Here is an 18,071-nt window from a genome sequence, read left to right on the forward strand (position 1 = left end):
GGATCTCCCTTAGGCTAAGATGAGTTTCCTTGGCTGCGGGTGATTCATTACTAAAGCAAGGTAGGTAGGACCCTCTTCGTCCTTTCCCCCTCTTTCCTCTGTAATGGCCTAGCCATTACATTACTGTCCGTCATTCTACATCTGTACCTAGCATTGTTTAGGATGTGGAGTTGACTTAGTCCCTTGCCGGCCGGCAGAGTGTGCCGGCCGGCAAAGGTCTTCTGCTTTGAGTGCTCCCCGGACCTCTCTTGGTCCCTCATCCCTGTTTGTCTGTAGAGCCAGATGGCATTGGTCAGGAAGCCTGAAATTATATTCTCCCCTTCCTTATGTGCACTCTTTCGGGTTGCCGGGCTATGAGGTAGTACAGTCTCTTATCCCGGCATCCATTCTGTTTTCTTCTAGTGTTGTACCCTAGCTTTACGTGCTGCCCAGCGGCAAGAGCCCGTGTCTTACATATGGTAAGGCAATCTACACACACAATACCCTAGCCGGCTGCCGGCCTAAGTGGCCGGCAGCCGGGCAGTCGGAGTTCTCTGGTTCTTTTGCTGCCGGCCGGCATCGGTTGTATACCTTTGCCGGCCGGCTATTATCACGCCATTGTCTGCCGGTCGCTACATGTGGTGGCCGGCAGCCGGGTGCTACCTTGTGTAGTTGCTGGCCGGCACATGCATTTGAACCAGCGTTCTGCCGCCTTATAGCTATTAAGTAGTATACTTTAGATCTAGTTAAAATGTGTGCCGGCCGGCAAGTGCCGGCCGGCACATTACCTTCTATACTGTAACCAGTATTCTTCAGTATAGTATATACTGTAGGGAGAAAACTATAGTATAGTATTGTTACAACACTGTGTTTTCTAACACTCCTGTGTTATCTTGCACAGCCCCTTGGTGTTGCCTTACAGATAAAGAAAGTGAGTTCTTTCTTGTCTACTATCCGGTATTTTAAAATCATCCTTTAGGTGTGAGCTACACCTGTTTCCTCTGGAAATTTTTTCATTGGTTGCTCTAAGATAGATTAACCATACGATTTTATTATCTGGAAGGTTGCAGCAATTGACTCTGCGGGAAACACAGGTGTGTGTCTTTCCTTTCTGTTTAATTATGAAGCTATGTATATCCAGTGATACGTAGTTCACTTGATACTCATGGATATTTCTTCTCTATACAGGAGGACCATCCGAAGTGTGGAAGCGTCTTCTGCAACGTCCGCAGCAAGAACTTCTGAGGACATGATTTGTGTAGGAGGCACGCAGCATGCGCTGTCTCCAAAGGTGATCTCCGGTATTGGGACCCGCAGGTATGTACCGTGTGCATAAACCTGATTGCTGAGGCTTTTGATTCCCCTAGGACGGCGTAGTCAAGGGATGCAGCAAGGGAGAAGCTTCGTGCCTGGGTAAGGGGTTTCCAGAAGAACACCTCTGGGCCCTATCTTCCAAGTGAGAAGATGAGGGCTTACCTTTTCCCCAGAGTGTCAGCTGAGGCAGTGATTCCCCAGCCTCAAGTGGAGATACCAGTAGTTCAGATCCCTGTGGATGCTGAAGTCGCGGTCGCCCTGCAGGACATCCAGTTGGACGACAGGATGTAGGAGGTGTCCGAGCGTCTGGAAGAGGACCTTCTGGCAGAAGACCAGGATGAAGATCAGGCTCCAGACATTGAAGAGGAAGAGGCCGACGAGGTGTCGGCTACTCCGGTTCAGGCCTCTGAACCTATTCCCTCAACATCGTCCGCTCTCCCAGAAGAGCTGGGAAAGACCCTTTCCTCCATCGTTGGAATGCTCCAACAGATGCAGAGGGAGAATAATGAGAAGGTGGCTGCAATGGAGCTGGAGATGCGGAGACCTGCAGCATCACGTGGGCCCAGAAGAGGCTCAGCGTGAAAGACCTTCCCTTGTGCTCTGATGCTAACCCTTGGAGGTATGCTGAGCACATGCCGATGACGACTGGAAAGATCGTCATGTCGGAGAGGTTGGGCTCAGTTCCCCTTGAGGAGGTGGAATTCTGGCCCAGCAAGGGGTCGTATCCGGACTGTTATGTCCGTCTGAGGAAGGAACCAGCTTCAAAGGAGGAGACAGAGCCGAAAGAGGTCATAGTTATGGACCATGCTAAGGCTCAAGCTTTGCTATCGTGCTCGATGAAAGAGAGGGGCTTCACAAACTCAAAGGTTCCTGCTTTGAGTAAGAAGCACCCTTCCTTTGTGTCCTCTCCTGCTAGAGCCTTCCCCTTTATGCAGAAAGGGTTTGCGGCTGTGCTATAAGCAGTCGAGGCTGGCAAGCCATGCCCCTCCTTGGAGGAGTGTAAACCTTTCTCTCTGGCCCTACCCATGGACCACAAGAACTGGAAGGACGTCCATCTTACCTTCTCAGTCGGGAAGTTGGAGGCTGACATTGCCGGCCCTCAGTTCGGTGAGAACCTCCCCAAGCTGTCTGACTTTCTTTTGCGAAGGGAGCTCGAGACGAAAAAAAGACTGGCTGCCTCAATGTCTCTTCAAACCACTCTTGAGACAATGGCAAGTGACCCCAAGGTTCATGAGTTGTTCATGGTAGTGGCTAAGATTCATCTGGCCACAGTGACGAAGGACCTTTACAGCTTCGTCAAGGCGAGGAGAGCTTGTAGGGAGTTCGTGTTCGCCTCGGCTGCGGTGAGGCACGAGCCAAGGAAACTAATCTCCTCCAACATTTGGGGCAAAGACCTTTTCCCTAGCGAATCGGTCAAGGAGGTTGTATATAAGGCCGCCACGGAGAATAGAAACCTTCTCCAGAAGTGGGGCTTATCTCTCAAGAGAAAGTCTTCCCCGGATGAGGGTCACCAACCAAAGAGGAAGACTAAGAAGACTAGGCTACCCTCTCGGCCCGCCAAGCCATTCAGACAGCAACAGCAACAGCAATTGCCTATGCCTTCAGTGCCCCAGATGGTGGCACAAACCCCGACCACATTCCAGTGGGTACCCCAAGCCGTGTCGACGCAGTCCCGGGCATTTAACCCAACGTTCGAAGGGCAGTCAACTACCTTTCGAGCAAAGCCTAGAGGAGCAGCCAGAGGCTCGTCTAGGCGCCCCTCAAGGGGATTCAGGGGTGGTCGCGGTCAGGGAGGCAAGACCTCAGGACAGCAGTCAAAGTGAGGTGATACCAGTAGGAGGGAGACTTCAAAATTTTCGGGATCGGTGGACCTTCGATCCCTGGGCCCACAGCCTACTCAAGAATGGACTGGGTTGGAGCTGGTACAGCAATCCACCCCCGTGCCCTCGATTTTTCCAACACTCCACCCCCGTTCTGGAAGAGTACATTCAAGAACTGTTGGAGAAAAAAGTGATCCGAAGGGTAAAGTCCATCAAATTCCAAGGGAGGCTGTTTTGTGTTCCCAAGAAGGACACAGAAAAACTCAGAGTCATTCTGGACTTGTCGCCACTCAACAAGTTCATAGTGAACTGCAAGTTCAAGATGCTAACACTGCAACACATGAGGACCTTACTGCCCAAGAGAGCATTTACCATCTCCATAGATTTGTCAGACGCCTATTGGCACGTTCCAATCAATCGCCGTCTCTCCCCCTACCTAAGGTTCAAGCTACATCGAAGACTCTACGCCTTCAAAGCCATGCCATTCGGGCTAAACATAGCCCCAAGGATCTTCACGAAGCTTGCAAGCGTAGCACTCAAACAATTACGCCTAAAGGGAATCCAGGTGGTAGCCTACCTGGACGACTCGCTGGTGTGGGCAGCATCCAAGACGGAATGCTTGCAAGCTTCTCTGCAGATGATCCAGTTCCTAGAGTATCTAGGCTTCAAGATCAACAGAAAAAAGTCTCAACTTTCTCCATCTCAAAAGTTCCAGTGGTTGGGAATCCACTGGGACCTAGTGTCACACCGATTCTCCATCCCGGCGAAGAAGAGGAAGGAGATAGCTGGCTCTGTCAAGAGTCTTCTGGATTCCGAAAGGATATCAAGACGGGAACAGGAGAGAGTGCTGGGTTCTCTTCAGTTTGCTTCAGTAACAGACCCGGTGCTAAGAGCACAGCTAAAGGAGGCAACCGGAGTTTGGAGAAATTATGCATCAAACGCGCGAAGAGATCTGAGAAGACCAGTTCCGCTTCGTCTACGTAATCTTCTCAGGCCTTGGTCCCAAGCCAGGCAACTAAAGAAGTCGGTACTTCTTCAGCCACCTCCCCCCTCGTTGACTATTCACACAGACGCCTCGAAGGAGGGGTGGGGAGGTTATTCTCATCGGAAGAAGGCCCAAGGGACTTGGTCCAATCTATTCAAGACATTTCACATAAACTTTCTGGAGGCTATGGCAGTACTCCTTACCTTGAAGAAAGTCTCCCCGCGTCGCTCGACCCACATAAAGTTGGTGCTGGACAGCGAGGTGATTGTGAGATGCTTGAATCGACAAGGATCGAGGTCACCACCTCTCTTCCAGGTGATGTTGGCCATCTTTCGACTGGCGGAAAAGAAGAAGTGGTACCTGTCGGCAGTTCACCTTCAAGGAGTCTGCAATGTGACAGCGGACGCTCTATCCAGGCTCACACCGATAGAGTCGGAATGGTCCCTAGACGCAGGATCATTCTCCTTCATCTTGAGTCAAGTCTCAGAACTGCAGATAGACCTCTTTGCGACAAAAGACAACAAGAAGTTACCCCTTTACGTGTCCCCATACGAGGACCCCTTGGCGAAGGCAGTGGACGCGATGGTCCAGGATTTACCTGTTCCCTCCTCACAACCTTCTGTTGAGGGTCCTCAACAAACTGAGATCCTTCAAGGGAGTAGCGGCAATACTGGCTCACAAGTGGCCGAACAGCGTGTGGTTCCCTCTGGCATTGGAACTACGGCTGAAGTTTCTACCGTTACCAGATCCAGTTCTGACCCAGCGAGTCCAGAAGTCGACTGTCTACGCTTCATTACAGAAAACCCGGACCCTGCAGCTCATGATTTTCTCTCCCTAGCGGTGAGAAAGCGTTTCGGGATTTCGAGAGACAGCATAGACTTCCTAGAAGAATATAAGTGCAAATCTACTAGAAGGCAATATGAGTCATCTTGGAGAAAATGGGTGGCCTTTGTCAAGGCGAAGAATCCGCAAGAGATCTCGACGGACTTCTGCTTATCTTTCTTCATCCACCTCCATGGTCAAGGATTAGCAGCTAACACGATTTCAACGTGTAAATCTGCTTTGACCAGACCCATTTTATATGCCTTCCAGGTCGACCTAGCTAACAAGATTTTTAATAACATTCCGAAAGCCTGTGCTAGGCTCAGACCTTCAGCACCTCCAAAGACCATTTCATGGTCTTTAGATAAAGTTCTTCATTTCGCTTCACTGTTGAACAATGAGGAGTGTCCGTAAAGGATTCGACCCAAAAAGTTATTTTCCTATTTGCACTCGCATCCGGGGCCAGGGTTAGTGAGATTGTAGCCCTCTCGAGAGAGAAAGGTCGCGTTCAGTTCTTGGGTGGGGGAGAGCTGAACCTGTTTCCGGATCCTACGTTTCTCGCCAAGAACGAGTTACCCACCAACAGGTGGGGTCCCTGGAGAATCTGCCCTCTGAAAGAAGATGCATCTCTATGTCCAGTAGAATGCCTAAAGGTCTATCTTCGTAGAACTTCAGACTTCAGGGGTGGTCAACTATTCAGGGGAGAAACATCAGGCTCAAATTTATCACTGAAACAACTCAGGGCGAAAATCACATATTTTATTCGCAGAGCGGATCCTGACAGTACACCCGCAGGTCACGATCTGAGGAAAGTTGCCTCATCCTTAAATTTCTTTAATTGTATGAATTTTGAACATCTTCGTTCATACACTGGCTGGAAGTCTTCCAGAGTGTTCTTTCGTCACTATGCGAAGCAAGTGGAGCAACTAAAGAGGTCTGTGGTAGCAGTGGGTTGTGTCGTTAACCTGCTGTTTAACTCTGCGAGGAACAGTGGATTTAATTGGGACGATTATTTCCGGGGTGAGTGTGTAGTTACAAACTGTTCTACAAACTAAGTGTGAGGGCACGGGGTTGCCCACGTTGACTGTTCCACTTTCAAAGGTGAACCAAGCATAAGTGCAGACATGTGTGCCGAGCGTTTCCAACGCTAATGTAACTGATTAGTAATACAGACTTTTACAATTTTGATACCTCGGTATGTCAAAAGTGGCGCTAATGTTTTTCTTTCAGATAAACAAGTTTCTGTTTACTATCATGCTTATGCTTATTTTTTGGTTATCCTCCTCTTATAGATATATATATATATATATATATATATATATATATATATATATATATATATATATATATATATATATATATATATATATATATATATATATATATATAATTGTTGTTAACCTGTTTTATTTATTGTTTGTCAATAAACTAGTTCTTGTGAACCTTGCGTCTCCTTCACCTGTGTCAATTTATTGATAATAATTGAGCATTACGTACTATGTATATTTATCTGGTATAATTCTAATAGATTGTTCCTTTATGCAAGCGTTTTTTGCATTGGTTTATGCTTTCCCTTAGCGGGAGGACTCCATGCCCTAAGGGGACGGTGGCGGATATGCAAGTTTCCTCCTACTCGGATATAAACCTTTGTCCAATACAGTATTGAATGAAGAACGTGTCGATATTTCATATTGACGCAGTGGTTCTTTACAAACTATGCTTTACATGATATAGGGTGAGACCACTATATTGGCTTGTCTGTTATTCATACATAGGTATATGTACTCTTCGAGACTTTTCCAGAGTCTAGTAGGACTCTTCCCTGTAGGGGGCAGGAAGCACTAACATGGTTTATGGTTAGTTGAAAAGATGTATGACGGTAACATCTTAGGTCTCTAGGTCTAGTGGACCGGGGAAATACCTCCGTGGAGTAAGGCATGTTTTGAGAATCCACAGATAGAGTAATGCTCTGGTATACTTCCATCAGGACGACATGGCTTGAGCCCAAAACACGGATTTTGAGCGAAGCGAAAAATCTATTTTTGGTTGAGATGGCCATGTCGTCCTGATGGACCTGCCCTTCCCTTTCTATGAAAGGGCTGTAGGTCCACTCCCTACATACAGTATCTGTAGCACCTCGTGTATCGGTACAAGGAATACAGATAGCGCCGTGAGCGGCGCAATGCACGCTTACGAAACGGGAGAGGAGAGATACCTTGCGAGCGGCTCTCCTTTTCTTTCTCGTTTTCGTTTTCTTGCCAATTGACCCCTTCGAAGTGTTATCTCTGTTCGGGGTGCAGATTGCCATGTAGCGTGTCAAGAATACGTCCTTTGATATTTCGCGATATCCCTGGTTCTTTTATTAGGGATATTCGCTCCAGGAGTTAGAATTCTGGGTACCTTAAGGTAAATTCTCTGGGAATATCGCCGTAGTTGTAATATACCCAAGGAAGCTACCCTATAGGAACTGCCATCAGGACGACATGGCCATCTCACCCAAAAATAGATTTTTCGCTTCGCTCAAAATCCGTTATATATATATATATATATATATATATATATATATATATATATATATATATAAATGTATATATATATATATATATATATATATATATATATATATATATATAATATATATATATATATATATATATATATATATATATATATATATATATATATATATATATGTATGTATATATATGTATACATATACTGTATATGTATATATATATATATATATATATATATATATATATATATATATATATATATATATATATATATTCACTGTAATGTATATGTAAATATATATAAATATATATATATATATATATATATATATATATATATATATATATAAATATATATATATATATATATATATATATATATATATATATATATATATATGTATATATATATTCACTTTAATGTATATATATATATATATATATATATATATATATATATATATATATTTATATATATATATATATATATATATATATATATATATATATATATATATATATATATATATATATATATATATATATATATATATATATATATATATATATATATATATATAGGTTGCCCAGGGCACCAGCCACCCTTTGAGATACTACCGTTAGAGAGTTATGATATTTTTTGACTTGCCAGACAGTGCTACATTGGATCCTTCTCTCTGGTAAGGGTTCATTTTCCCATTGACTACAAACTCACACACACACACACTCACACACACACACACACACTAGTCTGGCCTATTCCTAACATATTCTCCTCTGTCCTCATACACCTGAGAATACTGCGAGTACCAAACCATTCTTTGTCACCCCAGTTTTTACTGCCCGTTAATAGTTCAGTGACCACTCATCTCTAGGTAATAGTAGAAGAGACTCTTTAGCTCTGGTGAGCATCTTTTCTTAGGCGAAGGCCACTTCAAAATCAACCATTGTTCTATAGTCTTTGGTAGCGCAATAGTCTTCTATTGCCTTGTGTCAGAGTTTTCTAGCTTGAGGGTACACTTTGTCACACTATGCAATCTTATTCTCCATCCTCTTATTATTTTGAAGTTTTTATAGATTATATAAGAAATATTTATTTTAATATTATTGTTCCTAAATTTATTTTAGTTTTTCTTATTTCCCTTCCTCGCCGATCTATTTTCCCTGTTGGAGCCCTTGGGCTTATGGCATCCTGATTATGTGTAGCTTAGACATAGAAAGTTTGTTCACAAACATTCCTTTAAGAGAAACATTGGAGATAATTCCTGAACAACTTTTCCCTAACCCAAAAGACATTTTCCAATGTTTCAATAATTTTTTTTTTCAAATACTATTAGAACTAGCTACCACTATATCCATATTCACGTTTGATGACAAGTTATATGAGCAGGTAGATGGAGTAGCAATAGGATCGCCGTGTGGATCAACCTTGTCAAATATATTTCAATGTTATTGTTAAGGGAAATGGCTGAGTGATTGTCCGGTGGAATTTAAGGCTTTTTTTTTTTTTTTTTTTTTTTGCTTTTTTTTTGTACCGTCGATGTGTAGATGATACGTTTTTACTTTTCAAAAATTTAGATCATATAAGCCAGTTTTTAGTTTATTTAAATAAAAAGCATCGTAATATAAAATTTACGAAAGAAAATGAACAGGATGATACCTTGCCTTTTTTCGATGTCATTGTCTCTCGGAAACACAATACATTTGAAACTTCAATATTTCGAAAAGAAAGAAAAAAAAACCCACACACACTTTTGTAGGACTAAGCACTTATTTGTTAAGTTCGGAACCAAAATTTTACAAAATTGAATCGATAAAAACACTGTTATATAGATGTTATTATGTATGGTCAACTTATCTGGGGTTTCATGAGGAAGAAAATTTTCTGAAATAATTTTATATTAACAATTGGGTCCATCTGAACCTCTATTACAATCAATTCAGGAAGTTTTTAGGTAAAATTTATAGTCAAAATTCAGCAATTCAAACGGTCAGTAAGAAAAAGTTATATGTCTCTTTTCCGTACTATGGTTGTTTCGGAGAGACTAAGAACAGAGGTTATGAGTGTTATGGGGAAGTGTTATCCCCACATAGATTTAAAACTATTTTTTACTAACAAGCTCTCAGTTGGCTCACTTTTTACAATATAAGGGTAGTACCTACTCCCTTTTCAATGTGTACTCTGTAATGAGTGCTACACTGGAAGCACATCTAGACAGCTTCAGTGTAGGATTTCTGAGCACATGGGGAGATCGGTACGAAATAATACACCTTTAAATAAGAAACCAATTCCAGCTATTTATGATCACACATTTGAATCTGGTCATGCCATTTTAAGGGAAATTTCAGAATTCCAGAGAGACATAGTAGCGTCAGCCAACTGACAATCTTGGAGTCTTTATCCATTTTCAAGACAAAATCTAGTTTGAATGAGGCTTACCTGTTTAGTTGGCAGTGTCCCATTCATCTGTTTGGTCTGTGGGTTGCTGTTCTGAATGGGTGGTCATCATCTCCTAGGGGGAAACTAGGTATATTAGTTATTGAGTCTTTTATATAGTTATATGTGTAATGAGTCTCTTATAAGGTTTTATGTCCCTTGATTATTTTGATTTTAGAGGTAGTTGTTCAATTTTTGGAAAAATATCTTCCTATTATCATTATTATTATTATTATTAATAGCCAAGCTACAACCCTAGTTAGAAAAGCAAGATGCTATAAGCCCAAGGGCGCCAACAGGGAAAAATAGCCAAGTGAGGAAAGGAAATAAGGAAATAAATAAATGATGAGAATAAATTAACATTCTATCATTCTAAAAGCAGTAACAGCGTCAAAACTGATATGTCCTATATAAACTATTAACAACGTAAAAAACAGATATGTCATATATAAACTATAAAAAGACTCGTGTCCGCCTGATCAACATAAAAACATTTGCTTCAACTTTGAACTTTTGAAGTTCTACTGATTCAACTACCCGATTAGGAAGATCATTCCTCAACTTGGTAACGGCTGGAATAAAATTTCTAAAATAATGTGTCGTATGAGTCTCATGATGGAGAAGGCCTGGCTATTAGAATTAACTGCCTGTCTAGTATTACGAACAGGATAGAATTGTCCAGGGAGATCTGAATGTAAAGATTGGTTAGAGTTATGAAAAATCATATGCAACATGCATAATGAACTAATTGAACGACGGTGCCAAAGATTAATATATAGACCAGGAATAAGAAATTTAATGGACCGTAAGTTTCTGTCCAACAAATTAAGATGAGAATCAGCAGCTGAACACCAGACAGGAGAACAATACTCAAAACAAGGTAGAATTAAAGAAATAAAAAATTTCTTCGGAATGGATTGATCACCGAAAATCTTGTAAGACTTTCTCAATACTTTGTACTTAGGAGGATTTTTTTTTATTAATTTTATTAATTTTACATAATGATAACTGCAGATAGGCTGAGGATGACATAAGTTATGTCGAAAGCTACCAAAGAAAGATGATGATAGCAGCATTGACTATTTTATTGCTACTTACATATATATATATATATATATATATATATATATATATATATATATATATATATATATATATATATATATATATATATATATATATATTTATATGTATATACACATATATATATATATATATATATATATATATATATATATATATATATATATATATATATATATATATATATATATTTATATATATATATATATATATATATATATATATATATTTATATGTATATATATACGTATATATATATATATATATATATATATATATATATATATATATATATATATATATTTATATGTATATATATATATATATATATATATATATATATATATATATATATATATATATATACACATATATATGTACACACACACACACATATATATATATATATATATATATATATATTTATATATATATATATATATATATATATATATATATATATATATATATATATATATATATAAATGTACGTGTATGTGTGTTTATCGCAATTCTTTTGACATAAGTGGTGAACCACAAATTAAACTCATAATACTTGTAATATGTTTTTGGAAATTTTTATGGGTTACATAGCTCTCCACAACCCATCACTTTCCGTGGTAAGGGAGTTTAAGTAATGGAAATCGATCTCACCCTTTATCAAAAACCCTCAGGAAAATTTTTTTCTTCATCATTCATCTCAAAATGAATGATGGTGTTCTCAGGATCCCTCGCGATTCAAGGTTTTCTGATCCGCATATATTTTTTCTATATTCCTACATGTGGGAATATATATCAAGACTTTTTCCTAACTGAGCTCTACGCAAGTAAGTTCTTTCCCTTTTATGACCCTTGATATTGTAACTTACTGACTATATATTCAGAATTAATAAGTTGCTTCTATTTATGATAATGAAGATGACAATAACAATAAGTGTATTTAGGAGATGAGCTAACCAAAATTTATCTGCTTTTATAATTTCTAATTGATTATTCACGTGAAATGGATACTAAAAAATATCAACGGCCTTTTTAGGACTATACAATGTGTTATGAAGTGAAAGACAGTTCTAACGCCTGTATGGCCATCAATGTACACTTAGAATGGAAGCTCATTCATTCCCACATGAAAGACGGTGATAATTTTGCGGACGTTAGTACTCTCGAGGATTACAATACAGTGAGTATTCATTCTTCCTAGCGAGTATTTACCCAACACCATGTCGCCATACAAATCTCTACAAAATGTTAATCTTGTAACAGAGTTTCAATTATCATATGAATTTATTTTCGTTGTTTTAAATACAAACTATTTCTTAAATTTATATCTTCCCTCTGCGTCAGACTGTTTTCTATGAGCCTTTAGCTTGTAGCTCCTGCTTTTCCAACTATGTTTGCTGGTGACACTAATGATAATAATACGATGAATAATTTTAAGATTATTAGTGTATAGTCAACTGAATGGCAATGGAAATGATGTAGATAATTAAAACAGACAATAATTCTCTTTAATAAAGGGATTTGCCGCGTCTCGCGTAGAATCCCATGAAGGCTGCTTCGGCCGCCTCCTGGTGACTTAAATCGAGGAGCATGTTGCTTTCATCCAAGATCATCAGCGAGTCACTCTGCCTATATCCGCTGATGACATGAACGTGTTGGCTGTTTCTCTGGACAACCCAGAGGAGGAGATTGAGGAGGAAATGATCAACTTCTGCGAGGATCTTACAGTGTATAAACTGGTCAAGAATAAGGAAAGCAAGGTCGAACTCTCGAAGAGACAAGTGGCAGTCACCTTCCGGAAATGTATCCTCTTTTTCCTTATGTCAAAGTGTTTCACCACGACACTCACGGTTCCAACTGGGTCAACAATTACCTACTTCTGGCTCTTTGGTTAAAGATCACATGGAATACTGGAAGTCTGTGCATTTTCTAAATATTACTCCGATTACTTATCTCGATGATGTATTCACTAATATATATATAAAAGCATGGAAACAAAATTGTTCTTGAATTATGATTAACCTTGATGTTTAGGATAAAAACTAGAAATAAGTGAACTGTGGTGATAATTTTGAGAATTATAGAATGGATTTATTTATAACTACTGTCCGGGCACGCTTAGTCCAATATGATTTAATATATTCCCACTATCTTTATATTCAGTAATATTTCAATCATCGCTTTATATAATAATAATAATAATAATAATAATAATAATAATAATAATAATAATAATAATAATAATAAAATCCTGCTGACTGCTCTTATTGTATCTTATTTTTTGGTCGTGTTAGAAAAAGAAATGTCACAACATTTTCGTCGCAAATAAGTAATAAGAGAGAAAAAAATAATTCACGCAAGGTAAGTAAAGCTTTTGTCTAAGATGTTTGTTTATCTACACGGAAAACACTGTAGTTTTTTTTTTTTTTTTTTTTTTTTTTTTTTTTGTATTACTATTGGTTATTAGAATTTGGGTAGTTTTAAATTGATGATGTGTTTATCCTTGACGTTAGTGCATGCCATGAAAAAAAAAAGGCTTCTCTCTCCGGTCTGCTTCATCTGCAATACGAATTGACCAATCGGAATCCTGATGCATTATAATCAAACGATTTGATTTCACCTTGATGAAAAACGTTAGTCAGACGTCTTCAATGTTACTTGCTCACTTTCAAATAAAAGTGCCTGGCTTGGCTTGGTTTGGCCATAGCTCTTTAGTTCGGTTAGGGCTTGGAGGAAAAATAACTTAATTCCCTCAGGGTTAGGGCGACCCTTTGTATAATTATATTCAAAAGTCAAACGATACTCAGGAGAAATTGTTCGTCAGAGGTCCCTAGGGTTATCATGACTAAAGAAATAAACAGTAACAAGTGTAAGATACGCCACAGCGTATTTCCAAGAAATTTTGTTTGTGTTCTTTGTTAAGCATGAGAATTAATTTAGTTTCCCTTATCACGTTCTTCAGGACCAACTCTTAGCGCCGAAAACATAACCTTATATGGGTATAGCAATGGTCTAGCTCCATGATTGGTCGGCTCAGAGGGGCATCTCGTGCTAGACAGAGTGACGTCACGGCCCCGGACCTTGGCAGTGCATGGCTGTCCGTTGTGGTGTGAGCATATCTGCGCTCAGCTTGCTGTGTTGACTGATGCGGTGATTTAGGAGTGTCTCTCCATGTGTGAAGGACCAATCACACATTTGGCTCGACAACTAATCACTCGCAGGAGATTAACGGTACCACCTGTGAATGTTCTTTGAACTGAACTTGAAACAGAATTGGCGTTGGGAAAAGATGTAAGTCAATTTATTGTAATGAACCCTATTGCAATTAATGTAATCCTGTACCATTGCTGTATTTTCTTTATTGACTTGTATTTATGTATTATAATGAACCCTATTGCAATTAATGTAATCCTGTACCATTGCTGTATTTTCTTATTGACGAGCTGTTTTTTTTTTTTTTTTTTTTTTTTTTTTTTGCAGCTAAAACCTCGTCCGATATACAAGTTGTAGTCTTCAATATATCTAATTATAAAAGACGTGAGTTTCAAGACCTACACGCCAATAACTTAGAACTTTAGCTGAGAGTGAACCCGTCTCGGGTGTTCTACAACAAGGGTTGCTCTTTTTAGGAAATTGGTGGATCCTTGCTCAACATCAGCGAACACAAAAATATTAAAATCCGAGTTATCATATTTCAAGCTGTAGTATCCCTTGACGTCTCGACTACCAAATACAGATACGCAGCACCCCAACACACACACACACACACACACACAGACACACACACACACACACACATATATATATATATATATATATATATATATATATATATATATATATATATATATATATATATATATATATATATATAAATCATGATTCTGTAAATGAATGCGGAAATTAATTGAGCATCATGGCTACACAATTCTTTCCTTACCAGCAACATTATATTGTTCCAGGTTATGACATTATTCTTCATGTTTCATTTATGCTCGATGTTGTAAAATATTTAGAAAAAAAAAACGCCATAAATGAGGACATTCGAGGAGAGAGAGAGAGAGAGAGAGAGAGAGAGAGAGAGAGAGAGAGAGAGAGATTACTGTTGTTGATGTAGTAATTGACCACCATCAAAATCTACTTTGGACAATCATGCAAATCAAAACGTGATTTTGCTTGGTATTGCACTGTTGCCAATTAAAAATTATTGCATTATACTTCCAAAAACTCATCGGAATTGTTAAAGTGTTAGATTGACAAATAAAGACTTCCATCGACCTTTCCATATTCATGTATCAAAATATTCTGTAATACATATGAATACTATAAGGAAGAATTTTTGCCAAGTTATTCAGATTCAAGGGGATATTCCTTCTTAGTCTGTAGATCGTAAGCCATAACCTCTTATTCATCTATTGTCTTACATTCCCTTTATGGCGAGCTTTGCCATCTCATCGTTTGTGATTGTGGCTAAGAATGGTTTGCATTGACCTTTAAACTAGAATTTTAAACTTAAACACCAAAATCTTTGCTAGGTTGCTTATTCAATCTCTATCGCAAAAACTTTATTTTGTTTGATAATCACCATGGCCCTATGGCAAAATTGGAGATAGTTATTCGGAGGAGGCTATGGAAAACGTAATTATTTTATTTATTTATTTATTTATTTATTTTTGGATTTAAAGGCTGAACACAATAATGAGCGATTTTGGCGAAAAATAGCTGTATTTAGTGAGTTATATCTTTCAAGTTTTTGAAGGATTTGTTATTAATGATTCTTATAGGATAATTTGCCCTTTTGCTTTAAAATCAACCATGATATTTCCGTTATCTGGAATAATTATAAAGGAATGTAATACATAATCGTATAAAAAGTATCTGTGCTAACTCCAGTGCGCAAAATGCCTTAATTCTGAATCCAGCTAATAAATATTTTCTCTGGACGATCAACTGAAGGTGCTTCATGCTGCCGCTCAAGAGAGATTTCTTTTATGGAGGGATAAAGAGAAACTCTGAACTGAAATGAAAGGTGTAACTTTAAGACGAGCAGTGGCGCAGAACACCATTCATTTTAAAAATACCGAGGATATTTAATTGATATTTGAATAAGTAATGAACGAAAGGACTACGAATAAGCACTTTATCAAGGGGATTTAGCTATTTGAATCAAACTTATAAAAACATTATGCATAAAAGTTATAAGAAATCAGCTGAATCTCCAATCTATGTAATTTTCCGGAGATAGAGTTACTCGTCATTATATAATCATTGGTAACGTACAGGCAGGGTGTTATCATAAGATATAATTTTGTATTTATGTTATTTTCCGGAAAACTAGAGAATACATTATTGGAAAATTATTAAATCCTATTTCATGACTAAATTTCGAAAAATGATATCGTTCTGAGATTAAGAAACTTTTCTTTTACGTGATTTATCAATAAAGCAAATTTCTCAAAGGTTTTGCTAGAATGTAATTGTGGACTCATTTACCGTAATACAACTCATTTTACACACAGTTAACTAAAATCTAATTATATCCAAATTGCTATACCGACATACGTATTTACTGTAATCATCACTGAATACCTATTATGTAAAGTTAATACTCAAGTTTCGTTACTAATCATCCTTCCATCAACAATCGCCGCTTTATCCCACTGCTAAGGATACTGCTACTACGAATCTACTAACAATGAATTTGGTCAAAAATATTTTCCAGAACATTAACAGTTATCAAATTAGATTTAGCCAATGGTACAATATTTAAAGAGATATATTAAGAAACTTCACTTAACCACGCTCCACAACCACTAAAACATGAACGACTTCCTTATTTCCTCAGTGTCGGACTGGGCAGTGGGTGGGTGGGGGGAGGGGGGATGGAAGACCCTCCTGCCTGACTGTTCCAATGAAAGTGGTTGATACTATAAGCTCTTCCCAAGGAAAAAATTGTATATATATATATATATATATATATATATATATATATATATATATATATATATATATATATGTATATATGTATATATATATATGTATATATATATATATATATATATATATATATATATATATATATATATATATATATATATATATACATATATATATATATATATATATATATATATATATATACATATATATATATATATATATATATATATATATATATACTGTATATATATGTATATATATTTACATGTAAATATATATATATTTATATATATATTTATATATATATATATATATATATATATATATATATATATATATACATGTAAATATATATACATATATATATATATATATATATATATATATATATATATATATATATTTATATATATATATATATATATATTTTCATGTATATATATATATATATATATTTATATATATATATATATATATATATATATATATTTATATTTATATATTTATACATATACATATATATATATATATATATATATATATATATATATATATATATATATATATATATATACATATATATATATATATATATATATATATATATATATATATATATATATTTATATATATACATATATATATATATATATGTATATATATATATATATATATATATATATATATATATATATATATATATATATATATATATATATATATACATATATATATACATATATATATATATATATATATATATATATATATACATATATATATATATATATATATATATATATATATTTATATAAATATACATATATATATATATATATATATATATGTATATATATATATATATATATATATATATATATATATTTATATATATATATATATATATATATATATATATATATATATATTTATATATATATAAAAGATATATATATATATATATATATATATATATATACATATATATATATATATATATATATATATATATATATATATATATATATATGTGTGTGTGTGTGTGTGTGTGTATGTGTGTGTGTGTGTACGTATGTTCCTCTTTGTGTTGTGTACTTGTAGTGGTTACTTGAGACGTAAATGATACCTCAGTATAAAATATGGTGACTCATTTTGTGATATTTAAAGTTTCACAT

General features: G+C 36.4%; 1 pseudogene; it reads left to right on the forward strand.

The window, feature by feature from the left end:
- Positions 1-12,851, forward strand: part of LOC137656619 (uncharacterized) — a 16,333-nt pseudogene extending 3,482 nt beyond the window's left edge.
- The last annotated feature ends 5,220 nt before the right edge of the window (positions 12,852-18,071 follow it).

This window comes from Palaemon carinicauda, chromosome 17 (genome assembly GCF_036898095.1).
Source record: "Palaemon carinicauda isolate YSFRI2023 chromosome 17, ASM3689809v2, whole genome shotgun sequence".
NCBI classification, from domain to species: domain Eukaryota; kingdom Metazoa; phylum Arthropoda; class Malacostraca; order Decapoda; family Palaemonidae; genus Palaemon; species Palaemon carinicauda.